Below are 12500 nucleotides of genomic sequence, written 5' to 3' on the forward strand. Positions count from 1 at the left end.
TGCTGCTTTAACATGCCACAGCGTCGCGAACACACACAGTTCACCAGCCGAACAAACACACACAAGTAATGACAAGCGATTTATTTGGACGTTTTTTTTTATTTGGGCGATTTAAAGCGATAGTAATGGCAGGACAGAGTTATAAAAGGAAACAGATTTATAATATCACTCTCCAGTGTCACCCAGATGAGGATGAGGTTCTTCTCAAGGTTTCTTCCTCATATCATTTCTGGAAGCTTTTCCTCACCTCTGTGACCCCTGACTTTAAATTTATAGTTATATCCTGGATTTATATATTTCTGAAATGTTGCTTTGTTGTAATGATGATGCTATAAAAGCACAACTGAATTGAGTTAAAGGCATGAAATTTACATTCAAAAACATTTTTTAATCCCAGTTCCAATATTACGGCCAATTTTTACTACATTCATGACACATAATCACAATGAAAAAACTCTTTTACATTTTAGTTCCAGGTTGCAAAAAAAAACCCATAAAAGTTTGAGGGGAGTCGTGTGGTAGTGTGGTGGTCTGGGGCTGTTTAGCTGCTTCAGGACCTGGAAGACTTGCTGTGATAAATAGAACCATGAATTCTGCTGTCTATTAAAAAATCCTGAAGGACAAAGTGCAGCCATCTGTTCGTGACCTCATGCTGAAGTGAACTTGGGTTCTGCAGCAGGACAATGATCCAGAAGCCACCATCAAGTCCACCTCTGATTGGCTGAATACAAACAAAATGAAGACTTTGGAGCGGCCGACGTGAAGTCCTGACCTGAATCCTATTGAGATGCTGTGGCAGGACCTTAAAAAGGTGGTTCATGCCCAAAAACCCTCCAATGTGACTGAATTACAACAATTCTGTAAAGATGAGATGACCAAAATTCCTCCACAGCGCTGTAACAGACTCACTGTAAGTTATGTCAAGGCCACTCTACTCTAGTACAGAACTATTTTAGTAGTAGATCCTATTTTACAGACTGGTACCAGTTTGGTAGCACTCATGCCCCTTTTCCACCAAAAAGAACCGGGTGCTGGTTCAGAGCTAGTACTGGTGCTGGTTCAAAGTTGGTTCCACTGGTGAACCTTCTAAGAACCGGTTTGCCTTTCCATCGGTTAGAGAGCATCACAGAGCCGAGTGTGACGTCACCGTATATGAGACAGTATATGAGCAGCAGTGGCAAACACAAACACAAACACATCAACAATGGCGGATGTTGCTTTACTGTTAATGCTAATGGCTTTGTGAACCTACATTAACACCCAAACGTGACGAATCCAACGTGTACGTGCAGCTCCATGTAATCTGTATAAACGGAGGTTGTAATCGAGAAAGTACATGACGTTATTTTATCATTAACACAGAAAAAAGTTAGCCTTAGCATGTAGCTACTTACTATCATGTGTGCTGATAATGTATCATATCGTGGTAAAGTAAAAGTGTATTAAACATTAGTATACTTAAGGTACATTATCTAACAGTAGCCCCGCTCACAGCCCCGCCCACAGCCCCTGACGCAACCAGCAACGTTTTTTGGTGCTACTTAAGAACCACTTTTCCTGGTTCAGAGCCGGTGCTTTGGCTGTCGAAAAAGAAAGAACTGGTTCTAAATTAGGCTCCGAACCAGCACTCAAACTGCCTCTGTGGAAAAGGGGCATGTGTGACACCTACACAGTGCAGTCTGGTGCTCCACAAGGTTCTCTGTTGTGGTGCTACAATGTTATGAACAGATCTGACACCCAATCAGGAACAGACCAGTGTCATTTACGGCATTAGGCAGATGCCGTTGACCTTATAGAGCAACTTACTTTTATCTCATTTAAACAATTGAGCAACTGAGGGTTAAGAGCCTAGTTCAGGGATCCAGGAGAGGCAGCTTGAAGGTCCTGGGTTTTTTTCCCTTTCTCAAAAAAAAGAAACAGGAAGTAGCTTCCACAAAAGCAGAACTCACTATGGTTCAGATAACACGAGACCCACAGAGCACTGAACTCTCATTTCAAACAAATTGGCGTCTGGGGAAAAAAAACAAAGACAGCACAAATGCAAAATGTGAAAATGACCTAAGATACATTATGAGGGGTTGAAGTTGAGGAACAAATTTTGAGAGGAACCAAAATTCGAAGTTACTCTTCTGGCTACGACCATAAATCGTCTACGACGAGCGGATGAATAAGTGACTGAGACTCATCTGAGTGTTGAGATGAGCACCGAACTGTCCTTATGATTACAGAAGCAATCTGTGTACTAAAGCTATCAGATTACAATCTGCTTTGCTTTACAGCTTAAATGTTATTTCCTTTTTTTTCACAGACACACAGACACGTTGTCCACGTTCGTCCACATGATACCTAAAGCACTGCGTTTTTTTTCTTTTTTACTTTTCACTCTGCAGGATTCAATCTAACATGTCACATAAAAGAGAGGCACGTTATACAACATCTTCCATCAGCATAGGAATCTTACTTAGAGCTTGGAGCCCACGTCCATCCTGCGTGCTGGTAAAAAGTTAAAATCCTAGCAGCAGAACAATAGGGCATGAAGTGTGAGTGCATGGGGGTTTTTTGTGCTCGCATGCTAGGCATCGTGGGGTGTGTGAGCCTGTGAGAAAACAAAAGCTTGGCATGTGGATGGTTCATCAAGTGTCTCTCTCACACTGTATCATCAGCCACCCACATGCTCACCCACACTAAACACAAGCTCTCTCTCTCTCTCTCTCTCTCTCTCTCTCTTCACTTACATCATCAGCCTGTTCTCTAAACTCCACATGTCTGTTTTTCATTTCTCTTGTAAATCTCGACATCTGGTTGTGCCTGCGGTGCATTGTGAGCCGATATGGTCTTAGGTTTCATCTCACGCTAACAGACATCGGCTAGCAAAAACCACAGAGACAAATGACTAACTAAATAAGTAAATAAGTAAATAAGTAAGTAAATAAATAAATAAACAAACAAATAAATAAATAAATAAATGATCCAGGAGAGGAGTCATTCGAGGGTACTTAAGCCTTCAGTGCACATTAATGCACATGGGTAAGAAACTGGGGCACAACATAACGGTCAGTGAGCTAACATGCTTAACGCATGATGGCACGCTGTTTCCTGAATCTCAAGCTTTGGAAGTGCCTTCAATGCGATCCAAAAAATAACACTACACTACACTACATAACCGTGACGATTTAAATGGCATCCCAGAATGCACATTGGTTTCCAATTCAATTGAATTCAATTCCATTTATTTTTATAGCACTTTTAAGAAGTCACATTGTCTCCATGAATAAAATAAAGTTACTATATATATCTCTCATTTTTATCCCTTATGATCAAGCCAGAGGTGACGGTGATTAGGAAAAACTCCCTGAGATGATATGAGGAAGAAACCTTGAGAGGAACCAGACTCAGAAGTGAACCTCATCCTCATTTAGTGACACTGAACAGGAAACAATGTCAATGTAAATAATGTTAATGTAAATAATGTCAGTGTAAATAATGTCAATGTAAATAATGTCAATGTAAATAATGTTAATGTAAATAATGTCAGTGTAAATAATGTTAATGTAAATAATGTTAATGTAAATAATGTCAGTGTAAATAATGTTAATGTAAATAATGTTAATGTAGATAATGTCAGTGTAAATAATGTTAATGTAAATAATGTCAGTGTAAATAATGTTAATGTAAATAATGTCAGCCTCGGGGGTTTCCTCCGGGTACTCTGGTTTCCTTCCCCGGTCCAAAGACATGCATGGTAGGTTGATTGGCATCTCTGGAAAATTGTCCGTAGTGTGTGATTGTGTGAGTGAATGAGTGTGTGTGTGTGTGCCCTGTGATGGGTTGGCACTCCGTCCAGGGTGTATCCTGCCTTGATGCCCGATGACGCCTGAGATAGGCACAGGCTCCCCGTGACCCGAGGTAGTTCGGATAAGCGGTAGAAAATGAATGAATGAATGATAAATAATGTCAATGTAAATAATGTTAATGTAAATAATGTCAATGTAAATAATGTCAGTGTAAATAATGTCAATGTAAATAATGTTAATGTAAATAATGTTAATGTAGATAATGTCAGTGTAAATAATGTAAATGTAAATAATGTAAATGTAAATAATGTCAGTGTAAATACCTGTAATGTCAGTGTAAATAATGTCCTTTCTACAACAGTTTATAGTTGAGTGAATTAATGGGTCAACAAACATTTACCACAGACACAATAATAATTTCTTCACTAAAGATTTCAGATGATGAGCTCCCACTTCTGTCAACCAAGAACAGGAATCCGAGGCCACACTGGGGACCAGTCCATCAAAATTGGTCAGCTTCTAATCTTTTGTTGACTTGTTGTGTGCAGACTGATTGTACATTTTCATTTTAAATGAGCAGGTGTTTAGATGTTCCTTTTAAAGTAGCCAGTTAGACCAGAATAGGTAGATGTTACATGTAGCTACTGAACTGTTTTAGTGGTAGATCCCAGTTTATAGACTGGTACCAGTTTGGTAACACTCAGTGAGGCCTACACAGTGCAGTCTGGTGCTCCACAAGGTTCTCCGATGTGGTGCTTCAATGTTATAAACAGATCTGATAACCAATCAGGAACAGTTCAGTGCGTGAAAACCAGGACAAAACACTAAACATCACGGAAGTTCATTTACAGACGTTATATAGATACCAACACATGTCTGGTAAACTACACAAGAAACCTAAAATGACCAACAAAGATGATGCTGTAAAAGATAACAATACCAGGTGCATTTGGTGCAGAACGACAGGCCTGAACCTGAAGAGTGAGAGAAGCCGTTATTTAAAGCGCCATGCTGTATTTATCCAATCGTGGCTGTCGACATGGAAAATATGCAAATTAAGAACGTACAGTTTGAGACGTCAGATTATAAAGAGATAGGATTAAAAGTATGAACAGTGTGAAACCTAAAACAACATAAGCCAGGATTGTGTTTACTCGAGTTTAAAATCACCCAGGGGAACAATTTAAGGTAAGGTACGTGTGAAAAGCCCTTCTGGGTTCTTTCCTGCTTCAGGAAATCCATGTTCTGGCCCCAGAATTAAGTTGGTTTTCAATTCAAAATGCTATGACGAATTTATATAATGATCCTTGATCCATGTTGATTCAATACATGATGCATTGTTTTGTAAAATTCTGTACATCAGCTTCAAAGTGCGACATCAGCTTGATGAGCTCAGTGCGTAATAACTTCCTGCATGTGCACCATAGGGCAAAAAGCCCAGAAGATTCCCATAACACCGTAAGAAACGTGTCATTTGCTTTCCCCTTCCTAAATGACGTGGCAATTCCTCGAGGGTTCTTTGTTGAGCCGAGCAGCAGAGGAAAGTGTATTACCTCCAACAGATAGAGATGTGTGAAGTTTGGTGTTCACCCAAAACACTTTATCATGTATGACAGCTCTTACACACGGCGTAGCTCCTGTGCAGTTTCATTTTTGTCCTTAAATCCTGAATATGTCCACTTTCAAAATCTGCAAGTTGGATCTGGTCATTTGTAAGATGTGACATTAGCATAAAGGGGTGTGTCTTGTCAATATGTGGCAGACACGTACAGTGTACATGCGTCGCGTTGACGTTGGCCATGAATCCTGGGTGTAAACAGAAATCTAATGGTAGGGACAATGCTGTAGCCTACACAGCAAATTTAAACATAAAACAAATTTACAGCCGGTGTTTAAAGGTGCGGTGCACGATGTTTGAAAGCCATTGTTGACATTTGAAATCACCAAAACAAACACGCCCCTAACTCAAATGGGTGTCACCCCTGTTTTGATAGCTCCGCCCACACATACATACGCAACCCAGGCAACTATTATGGCGGAACCTGCTTGGGCAGCTGGCCGAGGGGATATTTTTATCAGTAAATGAACACAATGAGTAATACTATGGTAATACAAATGTGTTTTTGTAGTACTGTGTGTTGTAGCGTGAAAGGTTTAGCTCCGTTTCACGCGGAAGACGACGTTCAACACCTAGAACCCGAGGCAGAGGTAACGGCAGGTATCTGCCATGTCAATGTTTCAATCCCTTTCTGCTAATGTCACACATGCGCACTGAACACTCTCTCCATAGCATATTGACAAGACACGCCCCTTTATGCTAATGTCAGACATGCGCACTGAACACTCCGCCGCATATTGTCAAGACACGCCCCTTTATGCTAATGTCATACATGCACACTGAACACTCTCTTCGCCGCATATTGTCAAGACATGCCCCTTTATGCTAATGTCACACATGCACACTGAACACTCTCTCTGCCGCATATTGACAAGACACGCCCCTTTATGCTCATTGGCTACACGTTTGTTTTGTTTGTCGTCCCGACTCAGTCTACTGAAGCATTTCTCAAACATCTTGCACCTCCCCTTTAAGGGAACTCTATAGTAGTGTAATATTTCTGTGTTTATGCACTAGGTGTTAAGGAGCCTTATTCAACTCCCCCTGGTGTTGTTTGGTCTACATCTTCATTGTGAGAAAGGTCAAAGTTTCAGTTTACTTTATTAAACTATTTTTTATCCTGTGAGGGATTTTTTTATAGAGTACCACTCTATGAGGGGGACCGCAGATACTTTTTAGGATGGACTGTATGAATTTAGAAAAAAGATTGTAGAAAGATATAAAAAACGTGGCTCAGGTCACACACACACACATGGACAATTCATTCATTCATTCATTCATTCATTCATTCATCTTCTACCACTTATCCGAACTACCTCGGGTCACGGGGAGCCTGTGCCTATCTCAGGCGTCATCGGGCATCAAGGCAGGATACACCCTGGACGGAGTGCCATGGACAATTCAATTCAATTCAAATTTATTTGTATAGCGCTTTTTACAATTGACATATAAGCAGACAATATAAGATTGTCTGTTTGTGTACCGCTAGCCAGTGTGAACAAATACATTCTCTGCATTTAACCCATCCAAAGTGCACACACACTACAGTGAACACACACACACACACACACACCGTGAACACACACCCAGAGCAGTGGGCAGCTATTTATGCTGCGGCGCCCGGGGAGCAGTTGGGGGGGTTCGGTGGCTTGCTCAAGGGCACCTCAGTCGTGCTATTGCCGGCCCGAGACTCGAACCCACAACCTTAGGGTTAGGAGACAGACTCTCTAACTATTAGGCCACGACTTCCCCCCATATATGTTATATATGCTAGAATGAGTTATATCTAGTATCTACTTCTTGGAACAGCCAGTTTAGACAGACGTCCTCCAAAATAGACGTTCTGATGTTGTAATAATAGTCTTTAGAGATTTTCTCTAGGTCTCTGGAGTTGTACTGTATCTGCGGCATGTATCTGTCAGGGCACCGAGTAAGCGAGGGTATTTATTGCTGGTTTATTTGTAGCTCAGTTAATCGAGCGCTACAGATGGCAGCGATGACACACACCATGAAGAGGAAGTGAAGTTTATCTGTGTGGGAAGCTGGATGGTGGGAAAACAGAACCAAACATACATCCATACAGTTTGCAGTAGAACAAAAAAAACTAGCAGCTGTCAGATCACTCGTTTCCTTCAAGCCCCCTTTTGGGAAAATGAATGTGATGTGTTTGCTGTTTTAATGAAGAGCCGTCATGCTAAGATTTAATACCTTGGGTGCCTGACAAAGGATGACACGAAGCATGCGTTTGTTTTCTCGTTCTGTAAGTAACCCTTTGCCCTGTGTTGTAGCTCAGCCTTGTTTGCATGCTGGCAGGTTTAAGAGCGAGTCCAAATTTGCATAAACCCATCGGAATAGGGCCCATTGTGAACACCCACACACACAACTGCACAATTAATGCAGTAAACACAAGTAGCCTGTCCAGTCCTGAGACCTCCCTCTTCAACCGAACGTGTCTCTCGGCTATTTCGGCCGTGAGCTCTTATTTTAATAGCTGCACGGCATGTTGGGAGTTTATAGCACACGAGGGCCTGAAAGGAAACCGATGAGATGTTAAACATTAAAATACTTCGTTGTGATGGCAGGAGGATAAAAGACATTCTCTGGGCGCCTGTGTACCTCCGGGTATTTTTACAGTCGTCTCAGGGTTATTAGAAGAGACTGTGTTTGCGTGTGTTGGCAAAAAAGTCTCCAGTAGTCAAATGGGTTCAGTGTCAAAGTTAAATTTAACTCCAGAAGGCCAGGAGTTTCTCGTACAAGCTAATCTCTGTCGGCTGCTTCCTACTTGTTTATAGGTTAGTGGAGAAACCCAGTGCTAAAAATCTTAGTAATTATAATTAATTCATTTTAAATATTAATGAGCTTATAATGTAATGTTATGTCATGTGATGGTACAGTATGTGTTCGTATTGTGTTCCTAAACCACACCAAGTAAAATTGGTTATTGTTATTTTCTTTTTATCTTTCTCAGATGGCTTTGTAATCACCACGTAGTCTCGAGATGTATGGATGCCCTACTGCTTTAGCTCACTTTGTATTTATGCTATATGTATATACTGATCAGTACATGCTGTATCAAAAAAAGCAAAACGTACTGAATCGAATGCATAAGTAAGCACTGAATCGAGTGCAATATTGTACCAAATTGAATGCAGCAGTGAGTACTGAATCAAATGGAATAGGTACTCACGCAATCACACACTAGGGACAATTTTCCAGAGATGCCAATCAACCTACCATGCATGTCTTTGGACCGGGGGAGGAAACCGGAGTACCCGGAGGAAACCCCCGAGGCACGGGGAGAACATGCAAACTCCACACACACAAGGTGGAGGTGGGAATCGAACCCCCAACCCTGGAGGTGTGAGGTGAACGTGCTAACCACTAAGCCACCGTGCCCCCCTCACGTCAATCAAAAAAACGTTAATTATTGAATCACACAAACCTTGAAGTGAATTAACTATAGAGAGAGAGAGAGAGAGAGAGAGAGAGAGAGAGAGAGAGAGAGAGAGTAATTTATTAATATTAATAATAAATAAATACTGTTAAGGTTTATTAGTTAGTGCACGCTCTCCCTCTGCTTCAGTGGCGGAACTAGAGTTTTATACATGGGGTGGCCAGGGCAACTTTATGTATATTATGTATATTATGTATATTATGTATATTATGTATATTAGGTATATTATGTATATTATGGCTAAACTGGGGAACAAACCGATGTCTCTTGTCTAATTAATCTGTTAACGGCATCTAACGTCAATTTATATAGCGACTTAACTTTCGAAATATTTTTCTGGAAAACTAAATCCTGATGTTTAATCTTCAATGTTTAATAATCAAAACTTACCGAAATGTAATATTACAGTATTAGTCTGTTTTAGTAAACTTCTCTACCTCTCAACTCTTTATTGTCATTGATTGATGGATTTGAAATGTTGAGCGGCGCCGCAACCAAACGTCAAACGAAGACTTCTTTTGATAGGTGAAATGAGATGATGATCAGCACCAAACTTCCAATGCTATCAAATAAAAATTCGGGGTGGCACCTGGGGTGGCCAATCAGATGTCAGGGGTGGCCAATCAGATGTCACCCCGGACACCTCCCTGGCTCCGCCACTGCTCTGCTTACCTGCTGCGTTACGTGGTTAGATTACGCTCTTGCGTGCGTTCAAAAACAGATTAAAAATAAATAAATAAAAAAAAGTTATTTCGAGTCATTTAACTCAAGTCACAAGTACGTCTCAAGTCATGAATGTCAAGTCAAAGTCAAGTCGAGTCTTTTTTTAATATTTGTCATGCAAGTCTCAAGTCTCAAATTTGCGACTTAAGTCTGACTCGAGTCAAGTCATATGACTCGAGTCCCCCATCTCTGCAACAGGTACTGAATCAAATGCAATAGTTACTGAATTTAATACAGTATTGAGCACTGAATCAAATGCAGTAGATTCTGAATCAAATTCAATAGGTACTGGACCGAATGCAATAGGCACTGAATTGAACGCAGCATTGAGTACTGAATCGAATGCAATAGATACTGAATCGAATGCAGTCTGTCACAGCTTGTATTTTCAGCTTGTATTAATATTGTACTGTAGATCATGTTAATATGTTACGCTCTATAACACTGTAATGATCCTGATGACATTTCCTGAATTGGTAAACTAAAACCTTAGCAAGCCTACTGATCGAATTCTAATCTAATTCTAATCTAATCCAATTATAATCTAATCTAGTACTAATCTAATGTACAGAAATGTAACTGAAATAAAACCCAGATATTGGATCGTTAAATGTACGAGCATTAGGCAATGTAGTATGTGATCGTTACCCAGCATGCATTAGACACCATGAAGAAACAGAGTCACTTTTAGTAGGATGTTAAGCATTCAGACGTTTTCTCCTCTTTGGTTTCATTTATTTTCATTCTTTTCTAAAACAAATCTTTATTTATTATTACAAGTCAAAAAAGACAGTTATAGTTACACTAAACCTGCTGTGTGTTTGTGTGCATCACAAATACACAACAATGTGAGGAAATGTTGCAGTAGGCTTTATCAGTTTTCATGCTCACACACACACACACACACACACACACACACACACACACACACACACACACACAGACTCATGGCAGACTTCCTGCTCTCCAGAGCTGAGTAAACACAATCTCTGTAAACAAGTGAAAGCGCTCGAGCTGCACATCGACTCCCTGCAGAGCCACCCGTGCTCCTGATTACTTAATTACTGCACACACACACACACACACACACACACACACACACACACACACACACACACACACACACACACACAGAGGGGTGGAATAAATATAAATAAAAAGAAATAAACTATATGGTGGGAGCAAAACAAAAGCCCTATACAGATGGGATTACATTTACATGGTTTTTGGGTAACGTCCTCGTTTACAGAAGCTCTTCGGCTATGATGCTATTTATTTTCCTCCGTCCTCTGTGAAGAAAATGACTTCCTAAGTTATCTCATGTTATCTCCCAGGGTAATACACAACTGGGAAATACACAACTGGGTAATACACAACTGGGTAATACACAACTGGGTAATACACAACTGGGAAATACACAACTGGGTAATACACAACTATGAAATACACAATTAGAAAATCAACAATTCTAACACACCCATGTGACCATTTAAATAAAAGTAAAAAAAAAGCAGTGACAACTTCCCTTTTTTAGATTCCACAATCTGTAGTCAGGTGTTTCTGACACCACATGAAGTCAGTAGGTACTAAAACTACAGAAACTCACTGACAGAAACAACATTTCACTGTGATTTCATCTTCCTTTGTGTTTACTGCCTGAGAGAAACAAGATGTTTGCACTAACGTCCAGGACAGTTGAGTTAAAACTACAGCGTATCTCACATTATAACACATTGTACCTCTCCTCTGCTCCTGTCCTTCTCTTTCTCTCTTTTTTACATCAGTTGCCTTTTATTCTATTAGGTGTCATTCACTGGTTTAGTAAAACTTCTGTAAATATCTCTGTGTCTCTCACTGTCTCACTGTCTCACTGTCTCTGTCTGATTCTCTGTCTGATTCTCTGTCTGATTCTCTGTCTGTCTGTCTGTCTGTCTCCCTCTCCTTCTCTGTCTCCCAGATGCTTACTCTCTATATGCATGTCAATGTCTCTCTCTCCCTGCCTCTCTCTCTCTCTCTCTCTCTCTCTCTCTCTCTCTCTCTCTCACACTGTCTTCCTGACTCTCTCTCTCTCTTTCTCTCTCTCTCTCTCTCTCTCTCACTGTCTTCCTGACTCTCTCTCTCTCTCTCTCTCTCTCTCTCTCTCTCTCTCTCTCTCTCTCTCTCTCTCTCACTGTCTCCCTGCCTCTCTCTCTCTCTCTCTCTCTCTCTCTCTTTCTGTCTGCCTCTCTAAAACAGAATGACAGTCATGGTGATGTGTTAGTTGCTCTTTGCAATGCTGCCCAATCTCACTTTTTTCCACTGACATTAAAGCTCTTTTGACATCTCCGCTTCTCTCTCTCTCTCTCTCTCGCTCACACACACACACACACACACACTCACTATACATCAGATAACTAGAAGGCCAACAAAAGCTCTGGCCATATCAACACTTCCATTTAATTGCCTTAAACTAATTACACAACATGATTTATACGGCTCCGGTAACACGTCGCTCTGTCTTGGAGCCAGCTGGCACTTTTCCAGACGGGACGCAGGACTTTTCCTTTTTTAACACACATTCCGTATGCAATTCCAAACACCTCAGAGCATCCTCCATAAAATGCAGTGGAAAACTAGCGTTCATCATCATCTGTGTGCAGAGAATTTCCCATTGCATCATAGGTGCAGATGCCAAATGTGAACTGAGCTTTGAGGTGGGATTCTCCTCAACATCTAGTGCAACACTGCTGTTACATAACCGCACGCATACACACACACACACACACACGCACACACACGCACACACACACACACAACCACACACACAGACACACACACACAGACACACAGTCACACACACACACACACACACGCACACACACGCACACACACACACACAACCACACACACAGACACACACACACAGACACAC

At 40.9% G+C, this 12500-nt stretch overlaps 1 protein-coding gene across 1 annotated transcript in view; it reads right to left on the reverse strand.

Moving 5' to 3' along the window:
- The window catches only part of calcrla (calcitonin receptor-like a), a 47632-nt gene that overhangs the window by 33017 nt on the left and 2115 nt on the right, over nt 1-12500 (reverse strand). The window lies entirely within an intron of this gene.

The sequence above is a fragment of the Tachysurus vachellii genome, chromosome 8, assembly GCF_030014155.1.
Source record: "Tachysurus vachellii isolate PV-2020 chromosome 8, HZAU_Pvac_v1, whole genome shotgun sequence".
Classification (NCBI taxonomy): domain Eukaryota; kingdom Metazoa; phylum Chordata; class Actinopteri; order Siluriformes; family Bagridae; genus Tachysurus; species Tachysurus vachellii.